General features: G+C 43.4%; 1 protein-coding gene across 1 annotated transcript in view; it reads right to left on the reverse strand.

The window, feature by feature from the left end:
* The window catches only part of LOC126457095 (myosin-VIIa), a 463049-nt gene extending 441146 nt beyond the window's left edge, over window positions 1-21903 (reverse strand). The window contains exon 1 of the mRNA XM_050093124.1: window positions 21771-21903. The gene's annotated coding sequence lies outside the window, so the exon portion shown is untranslated. The remainder of the gene's footprint in view (window positions 1-21770) is intronic.
* Between the last annotated feature and the right edge of the window lie 350 nt (window positions 21904-22253).

Here is a 22253-nt window from a genome sequence, read left to right on the forward strand (position 1 = left end):
CTTTCTTTATACACAAAATTTGGCTCAGGTTCTAATTTGTCCGCTTGCGCTGAAATACTTATCACTTGCATGTCCAAGCATGCAGTACATTTACTCCAGTTCGACGCTTATTGACTTTCGTATTCATGGAGCTTCAGTTTTAATGGGCAGCATATGATGGGTTACCAGATGCCTGTTACGTGGTCTATGGTACGAGGAAGATCAGTACGAGGCCATACAACGAGGCCATACAGGGCAACTGATGACGACGGTGGCAGGACATGAGTACAGCAACAGGCATTTTTTTTTTTTAAAAAAAAAGGGACAGAAAGAGGGAAAAGAAAAGGCCAAAGAGTGCAAACGCACAGGGCCATCATTAACAGCCGACTGGAAAACACTTAAAAAGAAGTGTTCTGGAAAAATCTCTCCCTATTGTAAGAAGTTTGCACTTTTCGGACTTATCACGAATACAGTGACATGCACATCGCCTGAACATTCACCCACTTGTTCCTCAAGTGCTGCTGAAGTTAACCTGCGGCGAATGGTGTACGCGTTATAACGCCGTGTCATCGTGCGCGTACGCGGCAGGGCTTTGCCTGGGCTGAAGAATTTCAGGCGAGGACGGGTTCCGTGTACTGCATTGAGAAATGTACACCGAGGACGTGACCGGAACGCCAACTGGTGCAGCCGCGTGTCTCCCGCACACCTCCCTACGCTATCGGGACTTGTTCCAGTTCTTGTTAAGCTTGTTGGACGATAGAGGCACTATGACTCGATATGTTTGTAGTGTGTACATTGATACCTACAAAGACAACGTGTAGGATTCGAATATCAGATGGCCGTACATATATTTGCGGAACGGTGTGCCATTTGCCGGTGTCAAAGCTATTTGGAAATCAAAATTGCCAAATACTACCATAGCTCGGCAGTCTGTACTAAACTACATGATTTGATATAAAACTACGTCATACGTCGAAGGAGTGATGAACAATATCAGTTCGACATGGAATATCATACATATATAAAAATCAGTGGGATTGATAACTCCTTTGCTTTACTTGAGATCAAGCATGATGACAAGCATATTTGAGGGGAAATGATCATTTCATTGCCTAGTACACTGAAAGCTGAAGCTATTTTATAATTAAATAACAGAGTCACTCCTCTAATCAATCACAGTTTAATATAGTTGTTCAGTATTACTGTGGAACACAGATGTGCGCTCCACTGAGATGACGTCATAGGATACCTCTTAATATCGTGCCGCACCTCCTGTTGCTCAGCGTAGTCCAACAACTTGACTTGGAATAGGCTCAGTAAGTCTCGGAAGTCATCTCGAGAAATACTAAGCCACACTGCCTCTATATCCGTCATAATTCTGAATGTGTTGCTGGTGCACGATTTCGTGCACGAACTGACCTCTCGATTATGTCCCATAAATATTCGATGGGATTAATGTGTTCGCCGGCCGCTGTGGTCGAGCGGTTCTAGGCGCTTCAGTCCGGAGCCACGCGGCTGCTACGGTCGCAGGTTCGAATCCTGCCTCGGGCATGGATGTGTGTGATGTCCTTAGGTTTTTTTTTTTTTTTTTTGTCATCAGTCTACTGACTGGTTTGATGCGGCCCGCCACGAATTCCTTTCCTGTGCTAACCTCTTCATCTCAGAGTAGCACTTGCAATCTACGTCCTCAATTATTTGCTTGACGTATTCCAATCTCTGTCTTCCTCTACAGTTTTTGCCCTCTACAGCTCCCTCTAGTACCATGGAAGTCATTCCCTCATGTCTTAGCAGATGTCCTATCATCCTGTCCCTTCTCCTTATCAGTGTTTTCCACATATTCCTTTCCTCTCCGATTCTGCGTAGAACCTCCTCATTCCTTACCTTATCAGCCCACCTAATTTTCAACATTCGTCTATAGCACCACATCTCAAATGCTTCGATTCTCTTCTGTTCCGGTTTTCCCACAGTCCATGTTTCACTACCATACAATGCTGTACTCCAGACGTACATCCTCAGAAATTTCTTCCTCAAATTAAGGCCGGTATTTGATATTAGTAGACTTCTCTTGGCCAGAAATGCCTTTTTTGCCATAGCGAGACTGCTTTTGATGTCCTCCTTGCTCCATCCGGCATTGGTTATTTTACTGCCTAGGTAGCAGAATTCCTTAACTTCATTGACTTCGTGACCATCAATCCTGATAAGTTTCTCGCTGTTCTCATTTCTACTACTTCTCATTACCTTTGTCTTTCTCCGATTTACTCTCAAACCATACTGTGTACTCATTAGACTGTTCATTCCGTTCAGCAGATCATTTAATTCTTCTTCACTTTCACTCAGGATAGCAATGTCATCAGCTAATCCTTACGTTAGTTAGATTCAAATAGTTCTACGTCTAGGGGAGTGGTGACCTCAGATGTTAAGTCCCACAGTGCTCATAGCCATTTGAACCATTAATGTGTTCTTCAAACCAGTCGGGAACAGTTGCGGCCCGCTGACATGGTGCATTGTCATCCATAAACTTTCCATCGTTGTCTGGCAATATTAAGTCCGTCTCCAAGGAACTGAATATAACCATTTTGAGTCAATGATCAGTTCAGTTGGATCAGAGGCCACAGCCCACACCATTATGGACCCAAGACCAGCTTGCACAGTGCCTTGTTGATAACTTTAGTCAGTGGCTTCGTGGGATCTGCGCCACACTTTAATCCTACCGTCAGCTCTTACCAACTGAAATCGGGACTCATATGACAACGCTACGGTTTTCTAGTCGTCTACTGTGTAGCCGGAATGGTCAGGAGCCCATAAGAAGCATTGCAGGCGATCTCGTTCTGTTAACAAACGCAATCGTGTCGGTCATCTGGTGCCATAGTCCATTATCACTAGATTTTGCCGCACTGTCCTATCGGATACGTTCGTCGTACGTTCCATATTGATTTCTGCGGTTGTTTGTCTGTTAGCACTGACGACTCTGCCCAAACGCCGCTTCTGTCCGTCGTGAAGTGAAGACCATCGGCCACTAATTTGTCCGTAGTGAGAGGAAATGTTTGAGATTTGGTATTCTCGGCACAGTCTTGATACTGTAGATCTCTGACTGTTAAATTCTCTAACGATTTCCAAAGTGGAATGTCCCATTTGTCTAACTCCAACAACCATTCCGCGTTCGAAATCTGTTACTTTCCGTCGTGGGGACATAATCACGTCGGAAACCTCTTCACGTGCTTCACCTGAGTACAAGTGACAGTTTCTCCAATGCACTGCCCTTTTATACTCTGTATACGCGATAGTACCGCCAGCTATACATAGGCATATCGCTGTCCCATGACTTCTATCGCCACAGTGTATTGCGAAAACTTACGGGCCTCCAGCAGTCCCCTGGAGTGGTCTGAAGTCACTTTTACGTCAGAAGAGTACTCTTCATTGAAAATGATATGCTGTGTTCTCTTTCCTAGAAACTTTTCAATCCAGTCACACACCTTCCTGATACAGTATTTGTGGTGTCACCGCCAGACACCACACTTGCTAGGTGGTAGCCTTTAAATCGGCCGCGGTCCGTTAGTATACGTCGGACCCGCGTGTCGCCACTATCAGTGATTGCAGACCGAGCGCCGCCACACGGCAGGTCTAGAGACACTTCCTAGCACTCGCCCCAGTTGTACAGCCGACTTTGCTAGCGATGGTTCACTGACAAACTACGCTCTCATTTGCCGAGACGATAGTTAGCATAGCCTTCAGCTACGTCATTTGCTACGACCTAGCAAGGCGCCATTACCAGTTACTATTGATGCCGTAAAACATGTACCGTCAAGAGCGATGTTCACCAATTATGAATTAAAGTTAAGTATTCCAGTAGTTGCGTACGTTCTTTGCTACTATAAATTCCTTGTCCTGTTCCAGACCTCACGCCAGCCTGCGTGAGCTTAAACGCGTGCCTTTCGGCTTCCTATCATAGTGGATTGGCTGTCTTGCCAATCCACAACAGTATTTCGTATGCTCTATTTTAGGAACTTCCGTCAGGCAAATAGCGAACACGCAACCTTCGCTAAGACGATACAGCTTCAATTTCTGATATTTTTTTTTTAATTCCCTCTGCGAAGATTGGTTTGACGGACCTCCCCGTGTACGAGCCTGTTCAACTTAACAGAACCACTTCAGCCTACGACTGTTTTTGCCGTTGATACCCTTACTGTGTTATCTGCGTAGCCGACTCCTGTGAAGAGGTCAGAAAATACGATGGCTTGCTGAAATATTGTGCTTCAGAAATTTTTACTTGAAAATTCTTCAAGCTTTTTAAATAAAACAAACGTTATCGACATTCTACATCTTTATTCTTCATGTCTACGTATTTGCACCCCTCTGCCATTAGAGGTCTCAGATTGGTAGCGTGTAACATAGCGGTGTATAACGTAACTACGTCGTACAGTAATAGAATTTCGAATTCGAGGCGTTCGTCTACACTTGGAGCACCCTCTATTTCAGAATGACAAAGCCAGACCACTCATGGGCGCTGCGACATATGCAACAATCAGACGCCTGGGGTTCACACTCATTGATCCATACTGTACCGACTTGGCCCATCAGATTTTCACGTGTTTCCGGAACATAAACAACACTTTCGAGGACTTCGCTTTGGCAGTGATAAAGCTGTGAAAGCAGAGTTGAGGTTTTGGTTATGTAGTAAACTACAACATTCTACAGCGACGGTATCAATAAACAAATCTTTGGCTGTGAAAAATGTGTTCGTCGACAGAGTGACTATGTTGAGAAATAAGCAAGTAGACATGAAGAATAAAGCTGTAGAATGTTATCAACGATTGTTTTGTTAAAAAAGTTTTAAGAGCTTCCATACAAAAATTTCTAAGGCATTTGTTTTCAGCACATTCTCGTACAATCGATCTAAAAAAGTAAAGAAACCAAAAAAGAGGGTCAGGGATTTTCTCTGCCTCGTGATGGCTGGGTGTTGTGTGCTGTCCTTAGGTTAGTTAGGTTTAAGTAGTTCTAAGTTCTAGGGGACTGATGACCGTAGCAGTTAAGTCCCATAGTGCTCAGAGCCATTTTGAAACCAAAAAAGACTCACTTTAGCACTGACTGTGTTACTGTGTGGACACAAAAAGAATATAAAACGCGCTACTCATGTACATGAAGGAATAAAATAATCCTGCGGAATTGTGTAACGCGGTTTTACTGAAATTTCCCTATACTGTGATTTCTATTTAAGAGGATTTGCTCTTGGCACCACTTTTTGGAGAACTTTTAACATCTACGTACATTTAAGGAACGGTGAAGAGTTTTTGTATCTGCAGAGCTGGGATGTTACAAACATTATTCATTAACTTGCTTCGTGGAGTCAAGCTTTTGTCTTCCTCTACAATTTGTGCTCTCCCCCATTCCCCACCTCACTTTCTTGTGTTGCCAAGTTAACTATTGATCTCTCAAGATGTGTCTTGTCACCCTATTCCTTATTTTAGTCAAACTGTTCTGTAAGGATAGTTATTCGTCAACTCGGTTCAGTACCTCTTCGTTGGTTATCCCATCTGCCCTCTAACGTTCAGCTTTCTTCTGTGGCACGACATTTGAAAAGTTTCTATTCTCTTCTTGTGCGTACTGTTTCTCGTCCATGTTTCAGCCCGCAATTCGCTGTCAGGTGGCCAGCATCTCTGCCTCTAGACCGTGGAGTCTATGTTTGATTCCCGGTCGAGTTGTAGCAAGACGAGTAAATCGTCTAAGTGGCGTCAAATAGAAAGCCGTCGGGGACAACCCCAGAAAGAAATTAGAATTATATTAATACCTTAAGCTGCTGACGGGTGTTGATATATATCAACGGGGACAGGTGAAAATGTGTGCCCCGACCGGGACTCGATCCCGGGATCTCCTGCTTACACGGCAGACGCTCTATCCATCTGAGCCATAGAGGGCACAGAGAATAGCGCGACTGCAGGGACTATCTCGCGCACGCCTCCCGCGAGACCCACATTCTCACCTTATATGTCCACACACTACATTCGTAGTGTTCATACCCAACACATGACATGTCCGAAAGAACAGACACAATATCCATATAAGTGTATAGTTCTGGCAATACCGGCCATGACCTTCTTCTGTGCGGATGCACAAATATTACCTGAACTCTTACGGGACTTGGTAAGAATGTCTTCCACGAGTAATGAGTGTGTTGGGTAGGGACACTACGAATGTAGTGTGTGGACATATAAGGTGAGAATGTGGGTCTCGCGGGAGGCGTGCGCGAGATAGTTCCTGCAGTCGCACTATTCTCTGTGCCCTCTATGGCTCAGATGGATAGAGCCTCTGCCATGTAAGAAGGAGATCCCGGGTTCGAGTCCCGGTCGGGGCACACATTTTCACCTGTCCCCGTTGATATATACGAACGCCCGTCGGCAGCTAAAGGTATTAATATAATTCTAATTTCGTTCTAGACGGCTGCAGGTCATCAATGGTGTCTATTCTTTCGGAAATGTCCGAAAGAACAGACACCATATACATATAACCTCAGAAAGGGTCTCTCGGACAATAGCACCATACGTTCGTTTCATCGTCCATCTTTCACTTCCGCACAACGCTAAATTCAGCATAATGCCAACCGGCTGCCGTGTCACCATGTGGCAATATGGCCAAAAAGTTTCATATCAGCGCACACTCCAGTGCAGAGTGAAAATTTCGTCCTGGAAACATCGCCCAGGCTGTGGCTAAGCAACATCCTTTCTTTTAGGAGTACCAGTCTGGTAAGTTTCGCAGGCGAGCTTCTGTGAAGTTTGGAAGGTAAGAGACGAGATACTGGCGGAGGTGAAGCTCCGTGGACGGGTCGTGAGTCGTGTTTGGGTAGGTCGGTCGGTAGAGCATTTGCCAGTCGAAGACAAAGGCCCAGAGTTCGAGTTTCGGTCCGGTACACAATTTTATTCTTCCAAGTAGTTTGAAATTTTAATTTGTCGCTTCAGTCTGCACATATAAATCACGTATGTCTGAGAGTTAAAACGATCTCGGGAACCATATAGCTTCATTTGATAAAAGCACCTACGCCTGGGTTTCAGGCAGGATCCCCCTTTTGGTTCGATGCTGAGGTGCAGATCCAATACAGTTGGAGAGCCTTTATTTGGAACGTAGAGGGAGGCATGCTAGGGTAGTCCATGCAGTGATGCAAGTGCCAGGGTGCTGTAGTGGTCAGCGCCTCCTCTAGTGACCAGTACATCAAGATTCGAATCCTGACCTTGGTACAAATTTACATTTGTCGCTTCTGTCTGTACATATACAGCATAGATGTTTAAGACTTTAACCATGGTTTCATTTGATTAAGATCACTGAGACTAAAAGGTGCCTAGTGGCGTTGTTGGCATGTGACGTGGTAAGGAAAGAACGTAATGGAGACGAAATGAATGGGGGGGAGGGGGGGGGGCGGGACATCGTTCTAGGGACAGTACGGACCACAAACGGGGAAACTCACCGGCAAAATGCGACTCTGACAAACGCCAGATTGTTATAGCCCAGCGCCCAGGAATGAGCATCTCGGAAACTACGAATCTGGTCGGTTGTTTACGTGCTACTGTCGTATTTATAGAAAGTGCATGAAGGAGTTGTCAAAGAACGCGGAGGTCGTTGGCTTGTTCGTACTGTGAAGTAGGATAGGCGGCGATCTGTGACAGATCTGAAGATAGTACAGTGTTGATGCAGGCACAAGTGTTTCTGAACTCATCGTACACAGCACGTTGTTGAACACGGCACTCGCAGCAGACGAGCGCTACGTGTTCCCAAGTTGACAAAACGACATCGTCAATTACGATTGCAGTGAGTGCGGGATCTTCGAGCCTGGGCTTCGGATCAAACGAAACTTGTCACTTGGTCGGATGGATCACGTTTCTTGTTACACGAAGTTGATGGTCGTTCCCCAATACGCATCCTCGAAACGTACACCGCGCCACGGACCCGGGCCGATGGCGGCAGCACTGTGCTACGGGTGACTTCTTTCCTTCTTCCTCGATCGTGATGGCATCTTCCAGCAGAATAACTGTCTGTGCGGCCTTTGTGACCGAGCGGTTCTAGGCGCTTCAGTCCAGAACCGCGCTGCTGCTACGGTCGCAGGTTCGAATCCTGCCTCGGGCACGGATGTGTGTGATGTCTTTAGGTTAGTTAGGTTTAAGTAGTTCCAAGTCTAGGGCACTGATGACCTCAGATGTTAAGTCCCATAGTGCTTAGAGCCATTTGAACCATTTTTAACTGTTTGTGTCAAAATGTGCCTGTAGTCGTTTCAGAAGCAGGATAGTAAAGTAACTTTGATGTCTTGGCCACTAAGTTCTCCAGACCACAACACGACGTAACACATCTCTGCGCCGACAAACCACCGAATTTACGGGAACTGCGTGACCTGCTTGTAGGCCTAGGCAGCTTGTGGATACTTCCTTCTATGTTCTGCCAAGGTCTTGTCGAATCGATGCCACGCAGAATCGTTGCTATCCTGTGTTTCCAAAGGTGAATTAACAATGTTTTAGCACATAAGCATAGGTATGTGGTCACATCTGTCATATTTTTGGTCATCGTCATCATATATTTTATTTCCATATCACAATTTATTGATGTTCCTCATCTTTGGGGCTCCGTTCCTCAATCGGTGAAAACGAAACACTTGTGGGATCACTTTATTGTCTGTCTGTCTGTCCGTCCGACTGTTAAGACCCCTTTTTCTCAGGATCTGACAGAGGTATCAAGCTGAAATTCCGGTACTACAGTCTACGGCACCTCGGCGGTGTGAAAAATTGTAAGCTTTTAAGTTAGTGCAATCAAAAAATACTGCCTTTTATGTCACTGATTTCGATGCTAGCAGGCTCACATATCAGAAGTTACATGGTACTTCCCGTTGACCTAGAATCATGAAATTTGTTAAAAACCAAGAATTCACAGTAAAAGTAAAGAAAAACATCGGAAAAATGGTAATCTGTAATTGTTGTGTTGTGGTCTTCAGTCCTGAGACTGGTTTGATGCAGCTCTCCATGCTACTCTATCATGTGCAAGATTCTTCATCTCCCAGTACCTACTGCAACCTACGTCCTTCTGAATCTGTTTAGTGTATTCATCTCTTGGTCTCCCTCTACGATTTTTACCCTCCACACTGCCCTCCAATACTAAATTGGTGATCCCTTGATGCCTCAGAACATGTCCTATCAACGGATCCCTTCTTCTAGTCAAGTTGTGCCACAAACTCCTCCCCAATTCTATTCAGTACCTCCTCATTAGTTATGTGATCTACCCATCTAATCTTCAGCATTCTTCTGTAGCACCACATTTCGAAAGCTTCTATTCGCTTCTTGTCCAAACTAGTTATCGTCCATGTTTCACTTTCATACATGGCTACGCTCCATACAAATACTTTCAGAAACGACTTCCTGACACTTAAATCTATACTCGATGTTAACAAATTTCTCTTCTTCAGAAACGCTTTCCTTGCCATTGCCAGTCTACATTTTATATCCTCTCTACTTCGACCATCATCAGTTATTTTGCTCCCCAAATATCAATACTCATTTACTACTTTATGTGTCTCATTTCCTAATCTAATTCCCTCAGCATCACCCGACTTAATTCGACTACATTCCATTATCCTTGTTTTGCTTTTGTTGATGTTCATCTTATATCCTCTTTTCAAGACACTATCCATTCCGTTCAACTGCTCTTCCAAGTCCTTTGCTGTCTCTGACAGAATTACAATGTCATCGGCGAACCTCATAGTTTTTATTTCTTCTCCATGGATTTTAACACCTACTCCGAATTTTTCTTTTGTTTCCTTTACTGCTTGCTCAATATACAGATTGAATAGCATCGGGGAGAGGGTGAAACCCTGTCTCACTCCCTTCCCTTTCTTTTATGATTCTTGAACCAAGTGTTAGCTATGATTAAGTTGTGCTCTCTGCAAAATTCTACCAGGCGGTTTCCTCTTTCATTTCTTAGCCCCAATCCATATTCACCTACTACGTTTCCTTCTCTCCCTTTTCCTACTACCGAATTCCAGTCACCCATGACTATTAAATTTTCGTCTCCCTTCACTATCTGAATAATTTTTTTTATTTCATCGTACATTTCTTCAATTTCTTCGTCATCTGCAGAGCTAGTTGGCATATAAACTTGTAATACTGTAGTAGGCGTGGGCTTCGTGTCTTCATGGCCATAATAATGCGTTCACTATGCTGTTTGTAGTAGCTTACCCGTACTCCTATTTTTTATTCATTATTAAACCGACTCCTGCATTTACCCCTATTTGATTTTGTATTATATCACATGAAAAATTTTCTTTTGCCATTTGTTTTTCCTCTGTCTGCCTATACGCCTGTTAAGTCCCCTTTTTTCTCACAAACGGGTAGACGTATCAACCGAAATTTGTACTACGCGGTCTACGGTCTCTTGGCGGTGTAAAGAATTTAAGGTCTAAGTCAATGAAATCAAAAGATAAGGTCATGTATGTACATGTTTTGATACTCGCAAACCCATTATACCTATACACGTCGGACCATGGTTTTCTAGTGGTAATGGCGTGCAGTCGAATCTTGGTCGGCCCACAAATTTTTTTTCAGTCTTCGTTTTAACCTAGCCTTCACCTCTCAACGGTGTGAGGAGAAACCAGAAACATGTGGTTCGTATTCCGCGTTAAACTTAGGTCACTTAACCCCTTATAAGTAACTGGCGTAGGTTAGAGACTAGCAAGTCGCCGATGTGGTGTCCAGTAGAAAGCCTGCCGCCATATCACTGTGTCGTTACTCAGAATTGTGTACCAAACTTTATAGATAAATAGATAAAGTTATATTTGCTGTCATTCAATACTAGTCAAAGCAATAAACAGTTATTGTATACTGCGACAGTACTAAATACATACTGTCATTCATGTGGGTATGAATTGCATCCAATTTAAGTACTCCTTATTAAAGAGTTTCAGTAAATTAAACTAATATTTTATATGTAAAGATGTCACAACTCATGACAATGAATTTTCCATTCCATATTAGATTGTAACAAAAGATTTAAAGGTGGCAGCTGGCCTGAAACCGATCACATGGAAGTGAAGGAAACGACCTGGAGACTGAATTTGGACTTTTTTTTTTTTTTTTTTTTTTTACATGTAGCAATCGCGGTAGCCACGGAACGTCTTCCAGAAGTGAAACTATTGAACTGTCATCTAGGTGGCTATGCTATGTATACAATAATAATAATAATAATAATAATAATAATAATAATAATAATACAGACATTAGACCATTCTTGCGTAGACCACCAAATAACCCACAAGTCAAAACAACAATAAAAACTATCAACACAATCATACACAACAAAATAAATGAAAACACAACTATGGAAGAGTTACAACTACTGGTTTATATAGGAGCACTCACTACACTAAATATACACACTAGGCAGAGATCAGAACCAACCAACACACAGAAGAAACCCACAAAACCAGCATGGCAACACAGGCTACAGATCAAAATAGAAAAACTGAGAAAAGACATCGGACAGCTAACACAATTTATAAGAAATAAAATCTCGGAAAAAAACCGAAAAAAGTTAGGTAAAATCTCACAACAAGAAGCGACAGAGCAATTAGACGAAAAGAAGCAGAAATTACAAGCATTAGCCAAACGACTCAGAAGATACAAAAAAAGTGAAAATAGAAGGAAACAAAACCAAACATTCAACACAAACCAAAAGAAATTTTACCAGACAATAGATAACACACACATTAAAATAAACAATCCACCAAACATAACAGACATGGAACACTTCTGGAGCAACATATGGTCAAACCCGGTACAACATAACAGGCATGCACGGTGGATACAAGCAGAAACAGACACATACAAGATGATACCACAAATGCCTGAAGTGATAATTTTGCAACATGAAGTCACCCAAGCAATTAATTCTACTCACAATTGGAAAGCCCCTGGAAATGATAAAATAGCAAATTTCTGGTTAAAGAAGTTCACCTCAACACATTCACATCTAACTAAATTATTTAACAGTTACATTGCAGACCCATACACATTCCCTGATACACTTACACACGGAATAACATATCTGAAACCTAAAGATCAAGCAGACACAGCGAACCCAGCTAAATATCGCCCCATAACATGCCTACCAACAATATACAAAATATTAACTTCAGTCATTAAACAGAAATTAATGACACATACAACACAGAACAAAATTATAAATGAAGAACAAAAAGGCTGTTGCAAAGGAGCACGAGGATGTAAAGAGCAACTGATAATAGATGCAGAGGTGACATATCAAGCTAAAACTAAACAAAGGTCGCTACACTACGCATACATTGATTACCAAAAAGCTTTTGATAGTGTACCCCACTCATGGTTACTACAAATATTGGAAATATACAAACTAGATCCTAAATTGATACAGTTCCTAAACATAGTAATGAAAAATTGGAAAACCACACTTAATATCCAAACAAATTCAAATAATATCACATCACAGCCAATACAGATTAAGCGTGGAATATACCAAGGAGACTCATTAAGTCCTTTCTGGTTCTGCCTTGCTCTGAACCCACTATCCAACAAGCTAAATAATACAAATTATGGATACAATATTACTGGAACATACCCACACAAAATCATACATTTGCTATACATGGATGATCTAAAACTACTGGCAGCAACAAATCAACAACTCAACCAATTACTAAAGATAACAGAAGGATTCAGCAATGATATAAGTATGGCTTTTGGAACAGACAAATGTAAGAAAAATAGCATAGTCAAGGGAAAACATACTAAACAAGAAGATTACATATTGGATAACCACAGCGACTGCATAGAAGCGATGGAAAAAACGGATGCCTATAAATATCTAGGATACAGGCAAAAAATAGGAATAGATAATACAAATATCAAAGAAGAACTAAAAGAAAAATATAGACAAAGACTAACAAAAATACAGGAAACAGAATTGACAGCAAGGAACAAGACAAAAGCTATAAATACCTATGCCATACCAATATTGACCTACTCATTTGGAGTAGTGAAATGGAGTAACACAGACCTAGAAGCACTCAATACACTTACACGATCACAATGCCACAAATATAGAATACATCACATACATTCAGCAACAGAAAGATTCACATTAAGCAGAAAGGAAGGAGGAACGGGATTTATCGACATAAAAAACCTACATTATGGACAGGTAGACAATTTAAGAAAAATCTTTCCAGAACGAGCAGAAACTAGCAAAATACACAAGGCAATCACTCATATAAATACATCGGCTACACCACTGCAATTTCATAACCACTTCTACAACCCTTTAGATCACATAACATCAACAGACATGAAGAAAGTAAATTGGAAAAAGAAAACACTACATGGCAAGCACCCGTATCATCTAACACAGCCACACATCGATCAAGACGCATCCAACACATGGCTAAGAAAAGGCAATATATACAGTGAGACAGAAGGATTCATGATTGCAATACAGGATCAAACAATAAACACCAGGTATTACAGCAAGCATATTATTAAAGATCCCAATACCACAACGGATAAATGCAGACTTTGTAAACAACAAATAGAAACAGTAGATCACATCACAAGCGGATGTACAATACTAGCAAATACAGAATACCCCAGAAGACATGACAATGTCGCAAAAATAATACATCAACAGCTTGCCTTACAACATAAACTTTTAAAACAACACGTTCCTACATACAAGTATACACCACAAAATGTACTGGAGAATGATGAATACAAATTATACTGGAACAGAACCATTATAACAGATAAAACAACGCCACATAACAAACCTGACATCATACTCACCAATAAAAAGAAGAAATTAACACAACTAATCGAAATATCTATACCCAATACAACAAATATACAAAAGAAAACAGGAGAAAAAATTGAAAAATACATCCAACTGGCTGAGGAAGTCAAAGACATGTGGCATCAGGATAAAGTTGACATCATACCAATTATACTATCAACTACAGGAGTCATACCACACAATATCCACCAGTACATCAATGCAATACAGCTACATCCAAACATATATATACAGCTACAGAAATCCGTAATTATTGATACATGTTCAATTACACGAAAGTTCCTAAATGCAATATAACAGATACCGTACAGTTAAAAGGAAGTGAGGCTTGATCAAGGTCCGTGTCACTCCATTTTTAACCGGACTTAACGTCTGAGAAAGTGAAGGAAATAATAATAATAATAATAAATCATCATCTATATACATAATTAAGTTTGTACCAAGCCTTCGGTGCGCGAATCCTATTCGTACTTGTCCGCTTTCTTCCCTGTTTGTCTTAGATAAGTTAACGTTGATTATGAATTACACTGTCCTGTCTTTACAAACCATACACAGTAACGGAAAAGACTTTCCCCGTCTTAAATCGACCAACTAGTACGTGACGATATTCGGAATAGTCTCCTTTCTCTTTGAACTCTCACCCGGAAGTAATCCAAACACAGTACAACACGGATGTGACCTCGATTTCCTTGCGTTAATGGCCTGCATCGTGAGCGTTGGAGAACTCAAAGAATAATACTATCCAGTAGTCACCAGTAATGCATCGAATAGCACAATATACTTGAGGAAGCTCGCCGTGAATCGCTCGCCACAGCGTGAAGAGTAAATACACTTTCGTCGCCGCGTTTCCTAGGCATGAAGCTTTCTGTTTTCTTACTACGCACATAGGAAAGCTAAAGACGAATGGCTTTGTCTACTGCGGGACTTGAAAAGTTATGTTCCGCAGTGCAGGGTTCAATTTTTCTACCTTCACGTACATTTGGAATATCTTTTTTCTTATTTTGTCCAGTGCTACATCTTAAGTAGAACAGTATACTGAAGTTGACTATGATAAACCCTTGCAGGGTTTAGTGTGGTACTCCTTTCGAACAGCATCACAGGAAACGCAGGGTTATAAGGTCCCTTTCCGATGGGCGGATCGCAGTCAACAATGTCACAAGTTCAAAAATGGTTCAAATGGCTCTGAGCACTATGGGACTTAACTTCTGAGGTCATCACTTCCCTAGAACTTAGAACTACTTAAACCTAACTAACCTAAGGACATCACACACATCCATGCCCGAGGCAGGATTCGAACCTGCGACCGTAGCAGTCGCGCGGTTCCGGACTGCGCGCCTAGAACCGCTAGACCACCGCGGCCGGCAATGTCACAAGTCCTCACCCCATGAGACACAGAGAGAAAGTTCAAAGTTTAACCCACGCAACCATCACATTTTGACTGATAAGCAGGTACTGTAGCAAAAACCTCATCTGTGCTTTCTGGATGGTAAAACGCCGGGTCACTAGTATGTTTTAGCAATAAGGCTACGGACTACAGAAACACATATTTATACCTAATGTTATAAAAAAAATTATCAACCAAATGGTTGCTTTGAAAATGGATGAGTCTTTTGACTCATTACTTGGTTTACAAAGAAGCACAAGTATCCTTTCGCAACTTTTGAACATGTCAGAGACGTAAAATCCTCCTTTACAATAATATGGAAGGCTCGTCAGGCATGTATCACATATAAATACAGTTATATACTTTCCTTGAAATGCCAGACTTGCAAAAACTGAGACTAGAGATTTTGGGATCGGAGAATGAAGATAACAATGAAGTTAACAAACACAACATTTGTTCCCAACGCTTGTAGACAAGGAACAAGAGAGGTGAAAAATACAGAGTTGGGAAATCAGCCTTAAAGTTCGTTTCGCTTCGCATCACTCATATTCATACGTATCATTTACGTCCCTGTAACGCACTGTAAGAGATTTGCAGCATGAAACTGCAACTGTTTTAGTTATTATTTGCAGGACGAAACATAATTCTCGCCTTTTTAATTAACTGTCATTTCTTGCGTTACAGAGGGCTTGGAATGAACACAAAACAAAAGCTCTGAACAAACAAACGATTTATATTTTTTCATGGCAGGAGTAACTGGTATCTGGATTACAAAACCATCGTAAACAGACAACTGGGTTCAATTAGAGGTGAAAAACGAAGGTGGTTAGCAACATAAACAAATACAAACGGAACAAATACTTGGCTTTTTCTCGATGATGAAATTATTCCACGAAGCATTGACGAAAAAATATTTTAAAATATTATATAGTGACAACATTTTAATTTGACTTGGTAGCTTAATCGCAAGTCCTAGGATTCGGCCTTTTGGATGAAAAACGGATTTGGAACATTGTTGGCTCATGACACAACTAACTCCAACTCCTCCTCTTCAGAGGCAGATGAGTATCGGGATGTACATTAAACTCTAGGTCACTCAACCAGCTGGCTGGATTGGTTCTGAGGCCAGAGGACGGCAGTGTCAAAATCTTCAACTAAGACGAGGTCTCATAAAACAATGTGACGCTTAGATCACCTTTTGTATGGATAAAATCTTCATTATACTAATTGTAAACTTGTCTTTACCCGTTGACAGTCATATTGAAAATATTCGATTTTCTTTAGTCACAGTCTTTGATTACTTTTAAGAAAAGTCCACGTATTTAATTCCCATTCGCAATGGACATAATTGGAGCCGTGGAACAACTCGCAGAATTCACAAAGACATCTGCTCCGTCTTCAGCGGTTGCGTGCTGAACTCTAGGGCGATCTGCTGAAGCTGTCACTGCAATCTGATAACATTTTCTTCGCAGCTAGTCCAGTATGAGATTTTCCCTGAAATTTCTTTCAGCACACATGCCTACACAAATGTTGAATGAAGACATTAGTTGTACACTAAATACACACTATACGATCAAAAGTATCCGGACATTGCTTTTATGACGGTTTCAATTTTGTCGGAGACATTTTCAGTTTCTCAGTGAGGTATATCAAATCTGTGGAGGAATGGTAGCCCATTCTTTCTGAAAAATCGAAAACAGAAGGTTCTGATGTTGGACACTGGGACCTGGAGCAAAGTTGACGCTTTAAACCATTCGAAAAGCGTTACACTGGTTTCAGGTCGGGAATCTAAGCAGGCCAGTCCATTTCGGAACGTTATTCTCCACAAACCATTGGCTCACGTACGCTGCTAAACACTGAAGAGCCAAAGAAACTGGTACACCGTCCTAATATCGTGTAGGGCCCCCGCGAGCACGCAGAAGCGCCGCAACAGGACGTGGCATGGACTCAACTAACGTCTGAAGTAGTGCTGGAGGGAACTGAGACCATGAATTCTGCAAGGCTTTCCATAAATCAGTAAGCACGTTCCAAGGCATCTCAGATATGCTCAATAATGTTCAAGTCTGGGGGAGTTTGGTGGCCAGCGGAAGTGTTTAATCTCAGAGGAGTGTTTCAGGAGCCGCTCTGTATCAATTCTGGACGTATGGGGTGTCCTGCTGGAGTTGTCCAAGTCCGTCGGAATGCACAATGGACATGAATGGATGCAGGTGGTCAGCCAGGATGCATGCTTACGTATCACCTGTCAGAGTCGTATTTGGACGTGTCAGGGGTCCCATACCACTCCAACTGCACACGCCCCACACCATTACAGAGCTTCTACCAGCTTGAACAGTCCCCTGCTGACATACAGGGTCCATATATTCATGACGTCACCATACCCGTACACGTCGATCCGCTCGATACAATTTGAAACGAGACTCGTCCGACCAGACAACATGTTTTCAGCCATCAACAGTCCAGTGTCGGTGTTGACGGGCCCAGGTGAGGCGTAAAGCTATGTAGTGCAGTCATTAAGGGTACACGAGTGGACCTTCGGCTCCGAAAGCCCACATCGATAATGTTTCATTGAATGGTTCGCACTCTGACACTTGTTGATAGTCCAGCATTGAAACCTGCAGCTATTTGCGGAAGGGTTGCACTTCTATCGTGTTGAACGATTCTCTTCAGTCGTTGTTGCTCCAGTTCTTGCAGGATCTTTTTCGGGCCGCTGCGATGTCGGAGATTTGATGTTTCACTGGATTCCTGGTATTCACGGTACACTCGTGAAATGTTCGTAAGAAAAAATGTCCACTTCATCGCTACCTCGGAGATGCGCCGACAATAACACCACGTTCAAACTCACTCAAATCTTGATAACCTGCCATGTAGCAGCAGTAACCGATCTAACAGCTGCGCCAGCCACTTGTTGTCTTGTATAAAATAGGCGTTGCCGGCAGCAGTGCTATATTCTGCCTGTTTACGTATCTCTGTAGTTGTATATGCTTTCCTGTACCAGTTTCTTTGGCGCTTCAGTGTATAACAGAATGTTTTGTCCCGCTGATACAATCGTCGTCTTCGAACCTTTCCTCTACTGTACGCAGTACACAATGCTAAAAAATGGGGAGCTGCTTGACCCTTGTACCCCACTGATTTTAAGTCCCTCCGCTCAGTCACTGGCAACACTTTGGTACTCAAGAGTGATTCCTTCCGCCGATTTCAAGCGATATTTTACAGCCACCCTCCGTAATGCTTGACCGTCTCTGTCTGTCAGTATACGAGGCCTGTCTGGTCCTGTTTTAGCTGTAGTTGTTTCCGCTCTACAATCACATCACGAACACTCCACTTGGGCAGCTTTAGAAGCTGAGCTCTTGCCCGACACATTCAACTGTTGCTGCTTGTTTTTTGACAATACAATACTCCCCGCCTCCTTTTATACTGACAAGTCCGCTTCTCGTGAGATCTGATGGTCAATTCCGCATTTGATGGTCAATTCCGCATTACTTAGGGGTGTCTGCCCGCCTGGTTGGCCGACCGGTCTAACGCACGGCTTTCTGGGCGGGAAGGAGCGCCTGGTCCCCGGCACCATTCCACCCGGCGGATTTGTGTCGAGGTCCCGTGAACCGGCCAGTCTGTGGATGGTTTTTAGGCGGTTTTCCATCTGCCTCGGCGAATGCGGGCCGGTTCCCCTTATTCCGCCTCAGTTACACTATGTCGGCGATTGCTGCGCAGACAAGTTCTCCACGTATGCGTACACCACCATTACTTTACCACGCAAACATAGGGGTGTGAGGCGTTCCCTGGGGGGTCCACCGGGGGCCGAACCGCACGATAACCCTGGGTTCGGTGTGGGGCGGCGGAGGGGTGAAGTGGACTGCGGTAGTCGTCCTGGGGTTGTGGACCACTGCGGCTGCGGCGGGGACGGGGCCTCTTCGTCGTTTCTAGGTCCCCGGTTAACACACAGTACAATACAATAGGGGTGTCTGGGTGCCTTTGATCTGATAGTGTAAGTCTCTCAACGAGCTGACTGCATTTGTACTGAAGCCAAAAGGTCACAATCTTCAATGATAAGCAACGCCTAATAAAACAATGTCACGCTTACTTAAAATTTTGCATTGATGAAAACTTTACTATACGTACTACATCATTGCCACTAACAGTCGTCCTGGACATATTCAAACTATTTTATTCGCAATCTTTCATCGCAGTTTTAGAAGTCAAGATATTTAATGTCTTTCAGCAACGAACATCTTCGGATCTGTGTAATAACACGTGCAAATCATAAACAAGAAGAACCATCTTCCGGGATCAGAACTTCATGGTTATCTAGTGAGACTGTCGTTGCAATTTGAGAACGTTGTTTCACAGCAATTCCAGTATGGGATTTCTCGTAACACATGCTTACACAAATGATGGACGAAAACGTTAGTTGTAATATAAGTTTACTTACAGCTGTTACTCAAATGTGACAGATTATTACTGGTTTATTATTTCAATCAGGCAACGGCCTTGCCGCAGTGGATAGACCGGTTCCCGTGAGATCACCGAAGTTAAGCGCTGTCAGGCGTGGTCGGCACTTGGATGGGTGACCATCCAGGCCGCCATGCGCTGTTGCCATTTTTCGGGTGCACTTAGCCTCGTGATGCCAATTGAGGAGCTACTCGACCGAATAGTAGCGGCTTCGGTCAAGAATATCATAACGACCGGGAGAGCGGTGTGCTGACCACACGCCCCTCCTATCCGCATCCTCCACTGAGGATGACACGGCGGTCGGATGGTCTCGATGGGTCACTTGTGGCCTGAAGACGGAGTGCTTATTATTTCAATCAAATTGTAAAATCTCACTCAGCTGTTGAGATGGCAAGCAACGAATCACGTATGCAGAGTTTCGTAATGCGATCCTTGGCCTGTGTAGAAGGTAAGGGGGGTTGCCTCCTCCAACACGACCAGGTCTAGCAAAAAACAGAGTGTTTCTTGGTTCGTACTCAGAGAATGCCTTTGCTCCCCTCACAGACAATATATGTCATGAATATGTAGTGAAAATTGAAAATCTGAGTGAGGCGCGGAGGCATTTTGGTTGCATAATGGAATTCGAGGTTCGAATCCGGGTCAGGCACAAACTGTCATTTGGCACTGCAGTTTAAGCGTATCTGAATAGTCTGCAATGATATTTCCGGCCACTGCATCTTCACTGATTTCATCCCCGCCGATCAGTTCAGCTTCAGCACATTTAATTAAATTAAAAAATGTATCATTAAAAAATACTACTTTGTTGGTTTCTCCGGCTATGACTGGGTCGGGTGGCAGTTTACCCATGCCGTATATTGCTTCCTCCTACGTATATCTCGCGAAGAGACCATGAGGATAAAATCAGAGAGATTAGAGCCCACACGGAGACATACCGACACGAACAATGCGAGAATGGAACAGAAGGGAGAACCGACAGTGGTACTCAAAGTTCCCTCCGCCACACATCGTCGGGTGGCTTGCGGAGTATGGATGTAGATGTAGAATTGTGTTTGACTGACCACAATATCACTTACCACTCTGATGCAAGAGCTAATACGCCCTGCAATATGCTGAGGGCAGCAAAATCACCAGCGAGAATCCACAGTTGAAAATTAATTGTAGCGACATACTTCATGCCTCTACAAAACCAGTAGTCTGCTTTTGACGTAACACACGGTTTCAAAGAAGAAATGATGTCGCTTGTGAGCCGCAGACAGAAACGCTGCAATTATGGGGGGAGGGAACAGGAGCATTGTGAAACAACCACGAGACGAGAGGCGACGCAGGAATAACAGGTGGCCAAAGAGGCGAGCAACTGGCAGCTCGCGTTTGGAGGGGCCGTTGGAGGTCACGGTCAGGGACAACCATGCAGGCGCTCACCTCACATAAATTATTCATAGGCGTGTCCCAATCAACGGTCATCCACACCGCCGTGAAAGAAATTTGAACCGTTCGACTGCAAGAGACCGAAAAATAAATTAAGATTGCCAAGCAAGGGTGCTCTAAGCGGATAGAAAACAACTTTTGAAAGATGGATACATAAAAAGGTATATTATTTTGTTCAGTTCCCAGCCTGTACACTGCCGCTGTTCCGGTTTTACTTTGTACTAGGAATGATTCTAGCCGAAGTGCCAGGAATTGTCTTACGGCAGTTGCTGCTGGGATGGGATAGATTTTGTACAGAAAAAAAAGTGTGAACAGGGAAGATACAAAGCGTCAAAACGATTCAGCTATACTGCTGAACTTATGACGCAATAAGTGTCTATTGTAGATGTCAGAGTGAAATGGCGATGAGAAACACTGCTGTTTCCTAGTCAAATGCGAAAATCACAACGCCAGTCAAAGGAACAGGTACACAACCTAACAGGTTCGGTCATGAGTCTTACGGATTCATAAAGAGTAGAGGCACTAGGCAGATTTATACTGTCACTGTCACACTGACGTCCTCAGAAACCGGTCCAGACTGTTATTACTCCGACCCCTGAGCTGCGGCAGTTTCTACTGGTAGTAAGCAGCGGCGCGATAGACTTTGCGAGCACTTGTCGAGTCGGCTGATCTTATTGGTGCATTGCTTACTTACGATTGGTGTGCGCAGACGTTGCTATTATCAGGAGTCAATATCCATAAGCAGAAGATAAGCAGCGGTGGTGACGTGTCAGGCTACGGAACTGTGTTGGCGGGCGCGACGCGGGCGGCGGAGCACACTGAGCCACTGTTATCTCCTCGGCACCTGCAGCCTACAACCCGCTACCTGCGAGCCGTGTCAACGTACAGCTGGCGGCAGAAACCACGTTGCCCGCGCCGGCTGGCCCCGTCGTTGCTGGTAGCTTGCCTCTGCGCGAGGTTCGGCTCTCGGAGCGGCGCTCCTGACATCTACCGGCAAGGTGAGAGAAACGCTGTCCACAGGTGCGCCGAGCGGCCGCGAGGTGGCCGCGCACCTGACAGGTAGAGAGCGGAACCGGAATTGACGTTGCTGATGGAAATGGGTTCTGTGTGTCGAGCACGCGTCACATTTAAATCACTCTTCGAAAGGACATTTATTTTGTCATGATCTCGATTATTT

This window comes from Schistocerca serialis, chromosome 2 (assembly GCF_023864345.2).
Source record: "Schistocerca serialis cubense isolate TAMUIC-IGC-003099 chromosome 2, iqSchSeri2.2, whole genome shotgun sequence".
NCBI lineage: Eukaryota > Metazoa > Arthropoda > Insecta > Orthoptera > Acrididae > Schistocerca > Schistocerca serialis.